Source organism: Phacochoerus africanus, chromosome 6 (assembly GCF_016906955.1).
Source record: "Phacochoerus africanus isolate WHEZ1 chromosome 6, ROS_Pafr_v1, whole genome shotgun sequence".
Classification (NCBI taxonomy): domain Eukaryota; kingdom Metazoa; phylum Chordata; class Mammalia; order Artiodactyla; family Suidae; genus Phacochoerus; species Phacochoerus africanus.
In genome coordinates this window covers 117,573,277-117,593,215 of record NC_062549.1, presented here as the reverse complement: position 1 = coordinate 117,593,215, position 19,939 = coordinate 117,573,277, and the positions used below count along the sequence as shown (strand labels likewise).

General features: G+C 37.2%; 1 long non-coding RNA gene across 3 annotated transcripts in view; it reads left to right on the top strand.

Annotated features, from left to right (window-relative positions):
• The window catches only part of LOC125129929 (uncharacterized), a 119,299-nt gene that overhangs the window by 20,170 nt on the left and 79,190 nt on the right, over nt 1-19,939 (top strand). The window contains exon 3 of one of the 3 annotated variants that reach the window (XR_007135600.1): nt 12,824-12,939. The exons of the other annotated variants lie outside the window; for them this stretch is intronic. This is a non-coding gene — a long non-coding RNA (uncharacterized LOC125129929). The remainder of the gene's footprint in view (nt 1-12,823; nt 12,940-19,939) is intronic. 3 annotated transcript variants of the gene reach the window in all.

Genomic DNA, 19,939 nt, shown 5'->3' with positions numbered 1-19,939 from the left:
TCCAGCCTGTCTATGGGTCCTTCAGCTTTAATGTGCTTAAATTCATTTCTGTCAGATCAGTAAACAGATCTTGAGTTAGGTGTGAATTTTTGAAAGCCAGAGGACTAGGTTGGTGTCTTACTTTTCTCTTCCTCTCCAATGCCAAGCACATTTTAGACCTGGCTGAATTCAAGCTAAAGGAACAAAACAAATTAATAATTTTCTTAAAGGGCGGGATTATATTTTACTTTTTTCATGCTGCTGACTACAATTCCCTCTTTACAACATGTATAGCATGGTATTTTACATATAATACACATATAGTTTTTGACTTACTATGGGTAGAAAAGGTTAAAAAAATGGTCAACTCTTCTTGGCAGAAAAATAGATGATAGATAGATAGGTAGATAGAAAGAAAGAAATTCAAAGCTTTCATTTAAACCCATTTGTTTAACATGGAAGTACTGATAATAACCAAGAGCCTGAGGTTAAGAGTGACCTTTCAGGACAAATCAGAGCTACAGCTGCTGACCTACACCACAGCTTATGGCAGCACCACCGCAGCTCACGGCAACGGATCCTTGCCCACTGAACAAGGCCCGGGATCGAACCCACATCCTCGTGGACACCAGTTGGGTTTGTTTCCACAGTGCCACAATGGGAATTCCCAGGTGTCCTGTTCTTTATTACAGGGACACTTGGCCTCCTCTTGGTTGTGCTCTTGGATAGTGTTTGTTTTCACTGTTGCCTTCAAAAACATTTCTCTTACTTTTTTTTAAAAGTAATTTTATTTTATTTAGTCATGTATCTATTACTTTTAAATGGGAAACAAATAAGGGACAGCTCATTTACTAAAGCATTTGCATATATTGGGTCTGCAGAAATATTTACTTCTTTTTTTTTTCTTTTTTGTCTGCCCCATGGCATATGGAGTTCCTAGGCCAGGGATCAGATCTGAGCCATAGTTGTGACCTCTACCCACAGCTTCAGCAGTGCTGGATCCTCATCCCACTGAGCTGGGCCAGGGACCGATCTTAGGTCCCTGCCACTGCAGAGACACCGCTGATCCCATTTTGCACCACATCAGGAAAGCCAGAAATGTTTACTGAATTAAAGTCTTCATCAACAGTAAAACCATATATATAAGTGTAGATCCTCTGTTGCAGTAGCAGTGTTAAAAAGTAAATGTTTTATAAAATTTTGGTTTTAATTTACATATCCAATAGCCTTTCTCCTGAATACTGGGAGAAGCCCAGATGGGAGTACTTTTACTCTTGGGCAGACCCAAATAATTTGTATTTATATTATTAGTAAAGAAACACACATAAGGTTATTATTTTAGCAAATAAATATGAAAATTATATGCCAAATTTCTAACAATTGTGAAATTCCAGTAACTTAGAAATTCCAGTATTTAGAAGTCAGTACTCCTCCTTGACTTCATCAGAGACAAACTAAGACTTGCCTTGATAAAGAAACAACTTAAGTTCCATTTAACCATAATAATGAAATAATTCTATGGGCTCATTTCTTACAAGTGCCTTCTTTATTATGTGTGCTTAGCTTTAGACAGCCACATTTTAAGTATGACCACGAAACAAAAGCAGACGTGTCACAGATTGAATCCTTTCTGCTACTAGAAAAGCTCAGAGTACCAGTTTTATTCTTTTTTTTTTTTTGTCTTTTTGCTATTTCTTGGACCGCTCCCGCGGCATATGGAGGTTCCCAGGCCAGGGGTCGAATTGGAGCTGTAGCCGCCAGCCTACGCCAGAGCCACAGCAGCTCGGGATCCGAGCCTCGTCTGCAACCTACACCACAGCTCACGGCAACGCCGGATCGTTAACCCACTGAGCAAGGGCAGGGACCGAACCCGCAACCTCATGGTTCCTAGTCGGATTCGTTAACCACTGCGCCACGACGGGAACTCCCCAGTTTTATTCTTAAGTTAATATTTAATAATGAATACATTTGCATGTCTCTACAAAAAGTTAAAATTTTTCTATGGATGCTTTTATATCTCTTAAAAGTATTACCAGAGTTTCCATTATAATGTCTACTTTGTCATCTGTGACACGAAGTTAATTTCCATAATGCTTGGCATCCAAATAGCCATGACTGCACCTGTTGCCAGGTGGCCCCTCAGGGAGTGAGGTTAGACTTGGGGAAGACCCAAATAATTTCGTAGTGGGGAGGTCCCAGCTCAAGGAAGGGGAAAATGTTTTTTGGAGCAGTTCAATGATTGTTTCTACTAATGTACTGCAATCAGGGCTTACTTCCTCAACTCCCTTTCATTTTTCACTACACTGCAGTTTTGCTCCCTTCCCTAAATTCTCCCAGAACAGGTCTTACCGGGGTCACAGTGGACCATTAAATGTCAAGTTCTGTAAACAGATTTTGGCATGTGACTCCTGCATAGTATTTGACATTTTTCATCATCTTCTTGATGGTCTCTTCTTTTTTGCTTCTGTGATTCCTTTCTTCTACTTCTCTGACTCCCTGTTGGTATTTACAGACCTGTTTTTCCATTGACTGTTTGGTGCTGTCTTCCCTCCTGTGATGGTTAGTTGTATGTGTAAACTTGGCTAGGCTATATACCGTTATTTGATCAAACACTAATCTAGATGCTACTGTCAGAGTTTTTTTGTACATTTTGAGTATTTTTGTAGTTAACATCTATAATCAGTTGACTTTAAGGAGATAATGTGGTTGGGCCTCATCTAATTAGTAAGAAGGCCTTAAGAGCAAAAACTGTTTCCTGGAGAAAAAGAAATTCTGCCTCAAGACTGCAGCATCAATGTCTGCCTGAATTTCTGAGTTACCAGCCTGCTGGCCTGCCTGCCCTAAAAATTGCTAACTTGCCTACTCTTCAGGTGTCAGAATGCCAGGCCGCAGCAATCGCATGAGCCCATCCTTGAAATAAATCTCTTTAATATGCACAAAACACACACGCACACACACACCTCCTACTGATTCAGTTTCTCTGGAGGACTCTGACTGATTACGGATCCCTTTGTCATTTTATTTCTGATGTTCTATATAATTCATCCATTTTGCTTCTTCAACTAGGTCCATAATATATTTTTGACCCCAGAATATTTATCTCAGTCTCTTATCTGAACTCAATTATTTTTCCGACTGGTAAGCATCCCTACATTGTTGCCTTAGTCCCGTCTTAAACCAAGCATATTCAGGTGAAATTTTTTTCTCCCCCTTTCTCCTTTTTTCCTCTCAGTTAAGGCCATCTCTTCATTCCTCTTTCTCTCATCTTATTCATCAATCAGTCCCTAAACTTGGACAGTTTTTTCCTCTCTAGAACCTTTTTTATTTTTGACCATGCCCATGGCATACAGAAGTTCCCAGGCCAGGGATCAAACCTGAGCCACTGCTGTAACCAGAGCCCACAGCGGTGACCGCACCAGATCCTTAGCCCACTGAGCCACAAGGGAACTTCCCTCCTTAGAAACTCTTGAATCTACTCCTTTCTTATTTCTTTCACTTCTTTAGGTTAGAACCTCTAATCATCTCTTAGATTGTCTTTTTTCCCCTAATTATGATTTTTTAACCTAATCTTGTTTACCACTGTCTTTTTCTTCTATGTCCTTATCCACGGATCCACAAAGGTTATTTTTCTTGTCATAACTATTGCATTATATTGTAATTATTTTTTTACATGCTATGCCCTGCCTTCTAGATTGGGTGTCATTCATTACGTTTGTGTTGAATGAATGAATATGTTGGTCACCGTTTTCTTTACCACAAAGAATTACTAATTTTCTGCCTCTAGCATAAATTATATTTTCCTAGAGAATCAAATTAATAAATCAAATTAGACTATTGAATCCTGTTATTTTCTCCCTTCTTACTAGTACATTTGTAGTGATTCAGTTCTTTCAAATACAGGTGTTCTTAACTTGGGATCCACACATAGCCTTCTAAGGCATGCATGAACTCACAAAAATTTTATGGGAATCTGTGTATTTTTCTGTGGAATATGACCATAGTTTTCATTAAATCCTCCAAGGGGCCTGAGTTGCCTAAATGCTTAAGACTCACTGCACTGAGTGAAACTGTGTGGGCTTGTATCCCAGTTCCACCACTTACTGACTGTGGGACCTTAGACAAGTTATTTAACCACTCACAGCTTTATCCTCTTTAAATTGTGGCACAGGAATGATAATGGCTTCATAAGGTCATTGTGAATATTAGCAAGTTGATGTATGTCCAGTGCTTGGCACATATAAATGGCTGTGTGACTCTTACTATAAAAAAATGCCCATAAAAATAATACATACTTTAAAAATTACAAGACTTTCAAATCTTGAAAAATATAAGATTTAAAGCTCAAAAGATAGGGAAGAGTTGAAGATTTAGGTTTGGAAGTTATCTACATAGAAGCAGTAGTTGAAACCACAAAAGTAGGAGCCGTTCTGTGGGAGAAAAAATGAAAAGAAAGACAGAGTTTGAGGGTACCCATAGTAGGCAAGCCCGTAGTAAGGTGAAAACCGAGGGAAAAGAGCTCATGAAGATGTTAGTGGGATTCCTTCAGATCCAGTGAAGGAATTTTACTGTAAAAGGTACAGGTAAGCCTTCCTTGAGTCAAGGAAATGGAGGACTAGAGACTGCTGGATTTGGTAATTAAGAGAATGCACTAGTTTCCTAGTAACAAATTACTGCAAACTGGGTGGCTTAACACAACCGAAACGTATTCATAGTTTTGGAGGACAAAAGCCTGAAATCAAGGTGTCAGCAGGGCCCTGCTGCCTCCAAAGATTCTAGGGGAAAATCCTTCCTTGTCTCTTCTAATTCAGGTGGTTAGTGGCAGTCCTGGGTATTGTCGGCTTATCACTGCATCCCTCCAGTTTCTGCCTCCTTCTTCACATGGTCCTTTTCCCTTGAGGGTCTGTGTCTCTATGTCCCAATTCCCCTGTGATTATTAGGATATCAGTCATTGGATTTAAGCCTTATTCTAATCTAGTGTATTCCAACCATCACTTGATTATATCTGCAAGGACTCTATTTCCAAATAAGGTCGTATTCACAGGTACTGGGTGGGCCTGAGATTTGGGGGTGGAACCATCCAACACAGTACAAAGAACTCTAGTTACTCTGGAGATAAAGTAAAGTAGGAAGCTATACTGCAAGGCCCAAAGAAATAAGTTAGTAAGTGCTTAAAGTGGATATCACCCTCCCCCCAGAAATTTCTTGCTAAAAGAAAAATAGAATTGTAATTTGAGGCAAAAACAACATTGACAAAGAGAGACATGGTGATAAATTAGATAGAGATAGAGTCAGAAATAGAGATATAGACACAGAACAGATGTAGACATAAAAATGAAGAATAGTGTTTAGGCATAAGTGGGGGTGTCAGAAAGGAAGGTTATCAAGTACAGTGGTGGGAGGTTAGCTGGAAAGAAGACAGGACAACTGCTTCTCTGAGATAAGAGAGCAGACTCTATTTTGCCGTACCAGTAACAGCTTGAGAAACAAATGACTGCTATTAATCACACATTCTTTAAAATAGTGTGCACTGTTTTACATTGTTTTGTCTGTTTTCTCATTGTATACGTCAGTTTTATATTTCTCAAAAAGATTCATTTTCCAAAGCAAATGCTAAAAGAATCACTCGTAATTAAAATTGAATGTGATCAACATAAACATGTTTGAATTCAAATTGTTCTAGAGTTTTCTTACAGAGACATCTTTTTCGGCACATCACGGTTACAACCTATGATTTCCTACTGTATTAAGAGTAAGCATATGAAAAATAATTATTTTAATAAATGTACTTACATGGTTGGATCCTAGCCAATAACAAGATGTGTATGTCTGTGACGGCCAGTGTAGTTCAAAGCTTTGATAGCGTTAAGTGCCATTTCAGTTTTCTCCACATGATGAGATTCAGTGCAATATCATTTCTGTGGGAGTCTTCCCAAGACAGAGGAGAGCTTAAATAAGAGAAGTTTCTTGATAGTGAAATGGCTTTGTTTCTATGGACCCTGATTTAGTTTTATTCCTTTATGCAAATTAATCCATGTATAAACACCTATAGAGACTAAATATATTAAGATTATACGTTTATTTATAAAAACTCCCTTTCTAGGTTTTATTTTACAGATTTACTCAACTTTTTTTCAATGGCAAGAATTCCATAAAACACTATTTCCAATTAGAATTTTTTTTTTTGTCTTTTTGCCTTTTCTTGAGCCACTCCCATGGCATATGGAGGTTCCCAGGCTAGGGGTCGAATCGGAGCTGTAGCCACCGGCCTATACCAGAGCCGCAGCAACATGTCTGCGACCCACACTATAGCTCACGGCAATGCCTAATCCTTAACCCACTGAGCAGGGCCAGGGAAAGAACCCGCAACCTCATGGTTCCCAGTCGGATTCGTTAACCACTGCGCCATATCCTCCAATTAGAATATTTTATACTTTTTTACAGTCTTATTGAGCTTTATTAAATAGCAATAATTTTAAATGAAAATCTAACAGAATAGGTTTCTTGAGATAACATATGGTTTATATTTTGCAATATTAAGACTCATAAACATGGATATTTAGAGTAGTAAGAGGCCATAGCAGCCATCTATTTGTGCCCTTTTTTCAGATTAAGAAATGACTCCCCAGAGCAGTTCAGTGGATTACCCAGAGCCCAAAACAACAAAATAAAAATAATTATCTTTAATATATAGTGGATCCTATATACCAGGGTCTGTTCTAAAAAATGTTGCATACATTTTTATATATTAACTTATTTAATTCTTTCAAATTTTAGCTTTCATGTATAATAAACATGAAATTATGAAATATTTATACACTGTGGGGATTTGATATATGTATACATTATGAAAGGACTCCACACACCTGGTAAGTTAAAACATAAATTACTCAACTTTTTTATGAGAACATTTAAGTTCTGTTTTTTTTAGCAAATTTCAATAAATACAATGTTAACTGTAGTCACATGTTTTACATTAGATCCTCAGACCTTATTCATCTTACAGCTGAAAGTTTATACCTTTTAACCACCCTCTCCTTATTTCCCTCACCACCTCCCCAGCTCTTTTCAACCGTTCATCTACTTTCTGTAAGTTTGCCTTTTTTATTTAGATTCCAAATATAAGTGATGCTATTCAATATTTGTCTTTTCCTGTCTGGCTTATTTCCCTTAGCATAATGCCCTTAAGTTCCATCCATGCCATTGCAAATAGTATGATTTCCTATTTTCTCATGGCTGTGTAGTAGTGCATGTGTATATATAAAATCTTCTTTATCCATTAATTTTATACATGTTTATATCATTCATATATATGTCATATATGCAAAAAAAGAATGTCTCAAAAAAAAAAAAGAAAGAAAAGAAAGATAGACAAACAAAAAGATTAAAGATATAAAGAAGCGGAGTTCCCGTCGTGGCGCAGTGGTTAACGAATCCGACTAGGAATCATGAGGTTGAGGGTTCGGTTCCTGCCCTTGCTCAGTGGGTTAACGATCCGGCGTTGCCGTGAGCTGTGGTGTAGGTCGCAGACTCGACTCGGATCCCACGTTGCTGTGGCTCTGGTGTAGGCCGGTGGCTCCGATTAGACCCCTAGTCTGGGAACCTCCATATGCCGCAGGAGAGGCCCAAGAAATAGCAGAAAGACAAAAAAAAAAAAAAAAGATATAAAGAAGGAACCATTGTGAGATGGGTAGGAGGGGTGGAGATATGAGAATAGTCAAGATCCATATCCCAAGGTAGATAACTCACAAACAGAAAAATAATCACAATTAAGGAGATTGTCCCTAGGAGAGAAGGGTCAGAGCTCCACATTGAACTCCCCAACCCAGGGGTCTTACACTTGGAAGACAAGCCTGATTTCGAATAGCTGACTTTGAAGGTTGGCACAGCTTGTATAAGGAGAGCTAGAGGGTTACAGGAAACAGAGACTCCACTCTTAAAGGGGGCCTGCAAAATCTCACGTTCCTGGTCCCCACACAAAGACAGTAATTTGAAAAGAGCCTGATTCAGACCCATTTGCTGATCTTGGATAACATTCTGGAGATGCAGGAAGCAACAAGGATCTCCCCTGGGGATACAGATGCTAGATGCAGCCATTTTAAGGAGCTTGTTCTACTACGGTGCTGGCAAGCAGCATTTTGGAGTTCCTCTAACATATTAGCATGCTTGCACCAGCATTGGATCCCCGTCAGGCCATGTAGTGAGCCACATCAGAATCTGGTCCTGGCTGCCAGCATGCTGGTACCAACCCTGGGCCACCATGGCTCCATAGGCAGCTGTGCCAGGACCCTTCCCTATCCACAAGCAGGCAGCTGCCATTGCATAAGTCCGAGTCTGGCAAGCAACTAAGCTAGGAGCCAGCTCCATGTGCCAGCACACCCATAGTAGTAGTGCTCATACAGTTCACTTAGGGGGTATCCTTAGAACATATAGTTCTGATGACCAAAGGGATGTGTGCTGCTGGGCCCACACAGCCCAGCATAAGGCCACTTATTGAAGATTGGGAAATATAACTGACCTGTGTAACATGTAGAAATAAACATAATTAGGCAAAATGAGGAGACAGAGGAATATGTTCCAAATGAAGCAACAAGACAAAACTCCAGAAGAAGAACTAAGTGAAATGGAGATGAACGACCTACCTCATAAAGAATTCAAGGTAATGAAATAAAGATGTTCAACAAACTTGGAAGAAGAATGGATGAACACAATGAGAAGTTTAACAAAGAGTTATAGAATATAAAATAGAACCAAACAGAACTTAAGAATACAAATACTGAAATGAAAAATACGCTAGATGGAATCAGTAGTAGATTAGATGATACAGAGGAACAGGTCAGTAAACCGGAAGAAAGAGTAGTGGAAATCACTGAAAATGAACAGAAAAGAAAAAAGAATTTTAAAAAATAAGGATACTTTAAAAGATCTCTGAGACAATATCTGGAACTGAAATTAAGAGGATAGAAAAAGTACTCCATGCAATGGAATGAAAAGAAAGCTGGGGTAGTAATACTTGTATCAGAAAAAATAGACTTTAAAACAAAGACTGTAACAAGAGATAAAGACATTACATAGTGATAAAGAGATAAAGCCAAAAGGAAGCTATAACAATTCTAAATTATATGCTACTAAACAACCAATGGGTCAGCAAGGAAATCAAGAAGTTTAGAGCAACACAAGCCTACCTCAGGAAGCAAATAAACAATCTAACCTTACACTTAAAGTAACTCGAAAAAAGAAAAACAAAACCCAAGGTTAATGAAAGGAAATAATAGTAAAGATCAGAGCAGAAATAAATGAAGTAGAGACTAAAACAAAAACAAAAACAAAACAGTAGAAAATATCAATGAAACTAGGGGCTGTTTCTTTGAAAAGATAAGCAAAATCAATAAACCTTTACCCAGAGTCATCAAGAAAAAAAGAGAGAGCCTAAATTAAAAAAAAAAAATTGGAAATAAAAGAGAAGTTACAATAGATGGTACAGAAATGCAAAGGACCGTAAGAGATTACTGTGAACAAATATGCAAATAAAATGGAAAACCTAAAAGAAATGGATAAATTTCTGGAAACATAGTCAGGATCATAAGACTAAATCAGGAAGAAGTAGATAATATGGACAGAGTGATTATCAGTAATGAAATTGAATCAGTAATTAAAAAAAAAAACTCCCAATGAACAAAAATCCAGGACCAGATGGCATCACAGTTTAATTCTACCAAACATTTATAAACAGTTAGCATGTATCTTCCTCAAACTATTCTAACAAATGAAGATGGGGGAAATTCTTCTGAATTTTTCCTTAAGGCCAGTATCATCCTGATACCAAAATCAGACAAACACACAAAGAAGAAAATTATAAGTCGGTATCACTGATGAACACGATGCAAAAATCCTCAACTAAATATTAGCAAACGGAATTCAACAGTACATTGAAAGAATCATACACCATGATCAGGTGGGATTTATCCCAGGAATAAAAGGATTGTTCAATATTTGCAAATCAATCACTGTGATATGCCACATTAACAAACTGAAGAATAAAAATCATATAATCATCTCAATATATGCAGAAAAGGTTTTGACAAAATTCAAGATCCACTTATGATAAAATCTGTCAGCCAAGGAGATTAGAGGAAACATCCCTCCACATGAGAAAAGCCATATATTACAAACCTACAGCTAACATCATACTCAATGAGAAAAAGCTGAAACCATTTCCTCTAAGATTAGGCATGAGAAAAGGATGCCCATTTTTGTGATATTTCTACAATGTAGTATTGGAAGTCCTAGCCATAGCAATCAGGTAAGAAAAAGAAATAAAAGGAATCCAAATTGGAAAGGAAGAAGTAAAAGTGTCACTGCTTGCAGATGACATAGTACTGTATGTACAATATCCCTAAGATGCCAACAAAAACTATTAGAGCTAATAAATGAATTCAGTAAAGTTTCCTGATACAAAATTAATACATACAAATCTGTTGTAGTGCTATATACAACTATGAGAATGATAAATTAAGAAAACAATCCAATTTATAATATCATCGAAAAATACCTAAGAATAAATCTAATCATGGAGATAAAATGCTTGTACTCAGCAAGCTACGATAGTTATGAAAAGAACTGAAGATGACAGAAAGATATGTATTAAAGATATACTGTACTAATGAATTGGAAGAATCAATGTTATAAAATGACTGTACTACCCAAGGCAATCTTCAGATTCAGTGTAATCCCTATCAAAATACCAAAGGGATTTTTCACAGTAGAAGGAATAATTCTAAAGTTTGTATGGAAATACAAAAGTCCTCCAAATAGCCAAAGCAATCTTGAAAAAGGACAAGGCTGGGGATATCATGCTCCATGATTTTAAACTATGCTACAAAGCTACAGTAATCAAAACTATGAAAACTGCACAAAAACAGACACAAAGATCAATGGAACAGCATGGAGATCCCCCCTCAATTTTTTTTTTAAATCAACAGAATAGAGTGCCCAGAAATAAACCCACACTTATATGATGAATTAATCTGCAAAAAGGAGGCAAGAATATAGAATGAGGAATAAACAGTATTCGATAAATAGTATTGGGAAAACTGGACAGATTCATGCAAAAGAATCAAACTGGACTACTTTCTTCTAGTATATACAAAAATAAAAACTGATTAAAGACTTAAATGTTAAGGCCTGAAAACATTAAACTTTGAGAAGAAAACATAGGCAGCACACTCTTTAACACTGGTCTCAGCAATATTTTTTGGATATGTCTCCCTAGGCAAGGGAAACAAAAGCAGAAACAAATGAAGCTAAATCAAACTAAAAATAAAACACTTTGGAACAGTAAAGGACACAATCAACAAAATGAAAAGACAGCCTACTGAATAGGAGAAGATATTTGCAAATGATACATCTGATAAGGGGTTAATATCCAAAATATACAAACTTACACAATTCAACATAAACAAACAAACAAAAAAATCCACTTGATTAAAAATGGCCAGAAACCTACATAGGCATTTTTCCAAAGGAGACCTGCAGATGACTAGCGGACACACGGAAAGATGTTCTAAACCACTAATCATCTGGGAAATTCAAGTAAAAACCACAATGAGCTATCACCTCACACCTGTTAGAATGGCTATTATCAAAAAGACAAGAAATAACAAATAGTGTCAGGATATGCAAAAAGGGAGCTTTTGTATGGTTGGGGGGGTGGTAATATAAATTGATACAGCCATTATGTAAAACAGTATAGAATTTCCTCAAACAAACAAACAAACAAAAAAATGAAAAATAGAACTAGCATATAATCCAGCAATTCTACTTCTGGGTATTTATCTGGAGGAAAGTAAATTCCTAAGAAAAATATATGTATCCCTATGTTCATTTCAACTATAGCCAAAAAGGACATGGAAACAACCTAAGTGTCCACTGAGGGATGAATGGATAAAGAAAATGTGTGTGTGTGTGCACGCACACATGCGCATGTGTGTGCACATGCACTCTGGAATATTATTCAGCCATGAAAAGAAAGGAAATCTTGTCATTTGTGACAACAACGTGGATAGACCTTGAGGGCATTGTTCTCAGTGAAATAAGTCAGAGAAATACTGTATGATATCACTTATAAGAAGAATCTATTTTTTAAAAAGAACTCATACAGATAACAGATTGGTGGTGAGTGGATGCAATGTTTTAAAGTGTCCAAAAGGTACAAACCTATAGTATAAAGAAGCCCTGGGGATGGTATGTCTAGCATGGTGACTGTAGTTAACAATACTGTATTATCTATTTGAAAGTTGTTAAGAGAGTTAGGTCTTTAAAAGGCCCTTTCCTTGAGTGGAAGTCTCAAAAATTGTAGCACTAGATATGGGATCCAAACCCCTCACTTCAGGAGCAAGCTGGGAGTTGTGAGATCCCTCTCGATTGTTTGTCACTGTGCTGGGGTGTGCTTTATGGCAAGAGTGTGTTTCAGCCTTTCCTACCCATTTTTATTAGGGTATTTTCTCTTTTGCCCAGTGGGTAGGAGTTAGCTGAATTCTGGATTTCTGAAGGAGAGCATTGCTTCATGTGTGGCTGTAGATTTGGAGCGTTCTTAAGAAGAGATGAGTTCAGGTGTCTATGTTGCTATGTTGGACTGGAACTCTACTTTACTGAATTCTTAAAATCACCACTTCAAAGCTGAGAAAATGGACACCCAGAGGTTAAGTCAACCCAAGAATACCCACCTGGCAAGTGATGACACTGGGCTTTGAACCCAGACCATCTGCCTGTGCGACAGTGCACTTGCTATGTATGCTCCTGGTTTCTGGAAAGGGCAGACTCACAATTTATCTTATTCTTTTTAAAGCAACCCAATGGAAAGAAAAGTTCTGTCATTTTCAAATTCCAATGAAACTAAGAAGAGAGGAAAGAAAAGAAACTCTTTGATCTATGCTTAGACTGGAACCATTTCAGGCATTTGCTGTAAGTATGAGCTAGTGGGAAGTCACTCTTATATTATCTGACCAAAATGAGCTGCTTAGGCTGTCAGCTGCTATCACAGGGACTGTAGGAATCCTTTGTACTGTCATTTCTTTGACTAGGTACACACTCGTCTAAATTAAGATCTGTTTTATGCCTGTGACTTGTTTGTATGTGGTATTGTGTAGATTTCGCTAACATAGTTTTTCAGAAAACTGTTTTTGACCTAAATAATACTTGAATGGAATACTAAATGATTATATAAATGTGAAAATGGGTACTTTTAGCAAAGTGAATAATGTGTGCTTCATCAGCTGTTAATAATCTATTGTCTCTGGACAGTTGCTCTGCTTTTGCAAGTCTTTTAATTGAATATAGAGTAAGTCAGAGACAGTAGAGGAGCATTTTGGGTTAATGGCCAGTAGCCCATTTTGGTTGGATTTTAGAGTTTCTATGCATCAGTAGTTCTTAAACTTTAGCATGCGTTGAAATTACCAAGAGGGCTTATTAAAACACAGATTGCTGAATCCCACCCCCAGGGTTTCTGATCCCTGATGTATAGGTCTCAGGTAGTGCTTGTGAAATTTCATTTCTAACAAGTTTCTAGGGGCTGCTGCTGCCGCCGCAGGTCCAAGTACTACATTTTGAGAATGACTATAACAGGCAATAACGGGAGTAGTGGAAGTAAAGACTTACAGAGTACATTAGATCCAGATTGTGGAGAAGTTTCAGTAACAAGAGAAACATTTAGACTTCGTCCTGCACGTAGTGAGAAGCTGTGGGAAAGTTTGAAGACATGGAGTGACGATCAAAGCATATTTTAGGAAGGATGATGGTATATAAAGGTCTATATTTGGCTATTATATAATGCTGTATGGATGTACAAAGATACCTATCTCCACATGTTCAAATCTCTGCTCTTTTTTCATAATATATGCCTCCCTTTTATCCTCATTTCTGTGTTAATGGCTCCGCTTTATTTCCCCCTGGCCAATCCAGAAACCTGGGATTCATCCTTGGCTTCCTTTACCTCTGATACTGATAGCACTCTTACTAACTGCTGCTTCAAAAATGTCTCTTAAATCTGACTCTTCTTCAGTCCTGCCGTCTGTATCATCTTCTTGCTTGGACCATTGTAGCAAGTGCCCAGCTCGTCTCTCTTCTCCAGTCTTTTTCCATCTCTAGTTTCTTTCTGTATTCATTTCTTTTTTAAAAATACACATTCGATAGTGTCATTCTAATGTTTCTATGTCAGGTCAAGTTGGTAAATAATATTGTTTAGGTCTATATATATTGTTGGCAAGTGTCTATTAAGGTCTTTGGCCAATTTTCAAATTAGATTGTTTTCTTATTCTTGAGTTTTTAAGGAGTTCTTTGTATATTTTGGATAACATTTCTCCATCTGATATGTCTTATGTAAATATTTCCCTCCAGTCTGTGCTGTGTTTCTAGGTATGTTTCTGATTCTTTTTACTGATTATGGGTTATAATCTCTCACTCCTTTACATGCCTAGTAATTTTGACTGGATGCTAAGCCTTGTGAATTTTATCATTGGGTCCTGGATTTTATTGTTGGTTACTAGATTTTGTTGCCTCTCTTTAAAGAGTGATGGATTTGTTCTGGTGTGCAGTTAAGCACATCCATTTTATCCTTTCAAATCTTGCCTTTAAGCTTTATTATGGTGGGGCTTTATTTTGGAACTAATTTAGCCTCACTGCTAGTGCATGACCCTTCTTTCAGACATCACAGTTCTGCACTATTTTTTGTGCAATATCTGAAAATCATGTTTCATGTACTTTGTCTCGTTTTCGAGTGTTTACAATGGGAGGACAGTACCCTTTGAAATTAATCAAAAGTCTTTTTTATTATTGATAGAAGAAAAACTTTTTTTTTCAGTTTACAACTCATTATTAAACTTGTTAATAGTGTCTTCTAAATTTTTAAGATTGTTGTCAAATTTGAGAAAACCTCTCTCATATTTCTTCTTGACTTAGTTATATACCTTTAGTACCAGGCATTATAAGACATGTTCATGCCGTAATGTGACATTTGACCTCCATCTAGGGTTCATGATTATGGATGAGTCAGTACACTGAGCGATAAGAGTATTGTTGGAAGCTCGTCTTGAACTTACTTGGCTGGTTATAGTATATTTATACATAAAGCTCTGCAGACCGTGTAATCCTATCCCACTAAACTCAGGCTAAATATATCCCAAACCCAACCTCATCTTAACTGAGTTCTAAGATGTATGTGGCTACTCTGACACACCAACCAGGAGGTAAGGTGATAGAGAAATCATCATGAAAAGACACTGGTCTTAACTAATTGTAGTTAATATGTCTTACTTCTATCAATTGTATGAAAATGTATGGTCACTGAATTCATTGCCAGAGTCCCTCTCAGTGCTCTGGAGAAGGACTGTGCAAAGGAGCCTTATAATTTGTGCTTCCTTAGCTTCACAGTAATTCTGCCTCTGCTTTTACCATTAGTTTTTTAAAATGCACAGTCATTCCATATCACATACAGACTGTAAGGTTTTGGAATTAGCATTCAGAACTATCATCTTGAACTAGAAAAAAAAATGGTTTTTTTAAACACTAAAAATGGTGAATCAGGAACATGTATCTGGTGTGATTCTTTTTCATAGCTATCTGATACTGACAAAAATCAGTTACATGCTAAGTTTTCCCAGCCTTATAAAATGGATTTACTAAAGACTTGAGAAAAAAAAAAATCCAGACTTTTCTGCATTATAGAATCTTCATGACTGCAAAACAAAAACTAATAAGCAAAAGTCTTGTCTTGATTCAAAAGTAGAAAGTTGTCATTTTTTTTTTTTTACTTTTATACTTAGTAAGTAGTATAGTTCTTTATTTTTTATTTTTTGTCTTTTTAGGGCCACACCTGCAACACATGGAGGTTCCCAGCCTAGGGGTCTAATTGGAGCTGTAGCCACCAGCCTATGCCGCAGCCATAGCAATGCCAGATCCGAGCCGCGTCTGTGATCTACACCACAGCTTATGGTAACGCTGGATCCTTAACCCACTGCACAAGGCCAGGGTTCGAACCCGCAACCTCATGGTTTCTTGTTTCTGCTACGCCACAACGGTAACTCCAGTAGTATGGTTCTTATGTTTCTTGTCTCATCTGTTTCCTCCAGTCCCTCACTTAGAAATAATGAGGCTCTGAACTTGAGTTTTATAACTAGGTTTGCTGCACTGTAGCTCCCCAAAAGTAATTGGTCTTCTTTCATTTTTATTGCAAGTATTCTATTTTTAACTGTTTATAGTAGCTGTTTATTAACATTTTTCTTTTAGAAAATGCTGAGAATTTCTTTTTATGAGTAAATGCTTTCTTTTTTTAAAAAAAGTTTATTAATACTCTGACAGCCCCTATGTTTTAGATGTAGTGGAGCTAATAAATTCCTCAGAAAGAACCAAAGGGGAGTTCCCATTTGGTTTCCTTTAGAAAGGAAAAAAGACAAAAAAAAAAAAAAGGAATTCTTTTGTATACCTACATTCTATAGGAATGTCTGGCTGCTGTTTAGAATTCTTTTTCTATTTTGAATGTTCATTCCCGTTTTGAATTGTTGATTGATTAAGAGTAAAGATGTATTGACAGTCTTTTGCTTCTGGATTTCAAGTAACCAATGTTGATTGACTGTCCGAGGTAAGCATGACAATGAAGGATACAAAGGAGCCAGTGATACCTTTGAGAATAATAAGATTTAAATGCATGAAAAGATAAAATGCTGAGGTGGAGTTCAGACAAGAGAGAGATTTCTGCGACCTTAGTAAAGATTCAGAAACTTAAGTTGGACTTTGAAGGTTGAAAAAGAATTTGAAGGACATTCCTTTGGGCAAAGCAAAAACACACAGAGTGAAAGGAAAAAGATAGGGACATGCAAGTCTCATTTAATTCTATTTAATTCAGTAAGTTATCGAAAGTTTGTTTTCTTACAAGAATTTTGCTCATTAAGAGATACAAAGATAAATAAGTAACAGCATTTACCCCTATAGAATTTAGCAGTCTGGGAAACAGGAAACGACATGGACACAACTGCTATAACACAATGACTTTTCATGAATAGAATTTATATTATAATGTTTACTTAAACTCCTGAGCAACAGCCCTGGAATCAGAAAGATCTAGGTTTAAAATGTAGCCTCTTCCTATGTAACTCCGAGCCTATTCAAGACTTCTTTCATCCATCTCTATCTTCCAGTGTATTTCACAGGTATAACTGGAAGCTCACTAGCAAATTCATTGCCAGCAGGTCAGAGAACATTTCATACCATTAGGATAACCAAGTTAATGGACCCTAAGCAGCTTTGTGCCTTGTGTTCCATAGATACCCCATACAGCCACATTAACCCAAGTCCAGCTTATTTTTTCTCCAGTTCTTACTTCTGTCTATAGGCATTGCCCATCCTCTGTCATTGATTAAATTAGACTTCATTGGCCCGGACTCTTCTCAGAGTCACATCTGTAGTGACCATACCTTTGGATGTAAGTAGCTCACTAGACTGCCCTAAGAGCAGGCCCTTGTCAGTTAATTTTCCTTCAGCCTGTCACCCATGAGGTTTATCTGTCTTGGTTTGCCTAGGACTGAGGGGATTACTGGAAATGAGAATTTCAGTGGTGTACTGGGAGAATCCCAGCTGAAGCAGGATGAATTGGCCATCCTGGTCCATATCTCTCCCCTATACCTCTAGCCCTTGTTGCTGAAGTGTCAACATATCTGCACACACACATATACACACATGCTGAGTTCTTGAAATATATTAGTAAGTACCAAGTGAGAATGCCAAGCCAGTTTCAAATTATAAGCAATGCTAGGTTTGCAAATTAAAACACTCCACCCCTTAAAAGAAATTCAGAGACTAGGAAAGGAAGCCAAAGGGTTTAAATCACAGGTTTATATACTGTCATAGATAAAGCTGAAAAATAGGTTTTGACCAAGATAATTTTTCTAGTGTGTGTATATATTCAAATTTGTTCACATGCATGCAAGCACATGCATAGGTATGCCTCTGTGTGTATGTTTGGAGAGATTAAATGCTATGAAAAAAGTGCTGGAAAAGTCAGGAGAACTAAGTTAATAACTGGATCTAACAGGCAAGGAACAGTTTAATAACTTGAAGAACAGCAAAGGGACCCATAAACAAAACAGTAAGTCAACCTACGTAATGGAAGAAAATATTTGCAGATGAAGTGAATGACAAGGGTTAGATTTCCAGAATACACAAATATCTCATACAACTCAATAACAAAAAACCAAATACCCCAATAGAAAAGTGGGCATAAGACCTAAATAGACATTTCTCCGAAGAAGAAATACAAATAGCCAATAAGCACATGAAAGCATCCTCAACATCATTCATTGTTAGAAGAATGCAAATCAAAACTACAATGAGGTATCACTTCACACTGGTCAGAATGGCCATCATTAAAGAGTCTACAAATAAATTCTAGAGGGGATGTGGAGAAAAGGGAACCCTCCTGCACTGTTGGTAGGAGTGTAAATTGGTGCAACCACTATGGAAATAGTATGGAGGTTTCTCAGAAAAGTAAATATAGAACTATCATATGATCAGCAATCCCATTCTTGCGCATATTTCCAGACAAAACTATAATTCAAAAAGATACATGCATCCCCATGTTCATAGAAGCACTATTCACAATAGCTAAGACATGGAAAAAACCTAAATGTCCAACAACGCATGAATGGATACAGAAGATGAGGTACATATATGCAATGGAATACTACTCAGTCATAAAAAATAATGAAAAATGCCATTTGCAGCAACATGGATGCAACTAGAGATCATACTAAGTAAATCAGAAAGACAAATACCCTATGATATCCTTTATATGTGGAATCTAAAATATGACACAAATGAACCTATCTACAATACAGAAACAGACCCACAGGCAAGGAGTACAGACTTGTGGTTGCCAAGGGGGAGGGAGTTGGGAGAGGGATGGCGTGGAAGGTTGGGGTTAGCAAATGTAAGCTGTTATACATAGAGGGGATAAGTCCTACTGTATAGCACAGAGGACTATACTCAGTGTCATAAACCATAATGCAGAAGAATATTACAAAAATATATATGTATATGTACAATTGAATTGCTTTGCTGTACAGCAGAAATCAAAACATTGTGAATCAAAGTTCCTTGATGGCTCAATGGGTTAAGGAACTGGCATTGTCACTGTTATGGCTTGGGTCATAGCTGTGGCACAGCTTCCGTCCCTGGCCTGGGAACTTCTGCACGCCACTGGTGTGGCCATCAATCAATCAATCAATACAAATAAAATAAAATAAACAACAAGTCCCTACTGTTAAGCACAGGGAACAATATTCAATATCTTGCAATAAACCATAATGGAAAAGAAAAAAAAATAACTTCAAGAATTAACTAATCAGCTATTCTCTTTTATGATAAATTTAAGCAAGCCATTAGAGAGCTTTACTACATTTTTATGAGATTATAGTATATGATAACATCTGATACAAACCCAAATCAGATAATTGGTTATTTCTAACTTAATACATCAATATTTCACAGGAAATTTTGAGATTCATTGTGTAATTATCAGAAGTAGGGAAAGAAAGAAGGCAGCTAAATGCTTTTACTTAGAACAGGTGGGCAACTGATTTTTTTAATGAAATTTAAATGTCTTAGAATTTTTTATATTCTTTTTCTTGGCAACCTTATAATAATTGGTTTTTTCTTGCATTTGATGACTTAGACCAAACACATTACATCCACTAATTCCTCTCTGTAAATGGTTTTATAAAATGAAAATTTCCCTCATGGAGTTCCTGTGGTGGATCAGCAGTAACAAACCCAACTAGTATCCCTGAGGGCATGGGTTCAATCGTTGGCCCTGCTCTGTGAGTTAAGGATCAGCATTACTGGGAACTGTGGTGTAGTTTACAGATGCGTCTCAGATCTGGCATTGCTGTGGCTGTGGTGTAGGCCGGCACCTGCA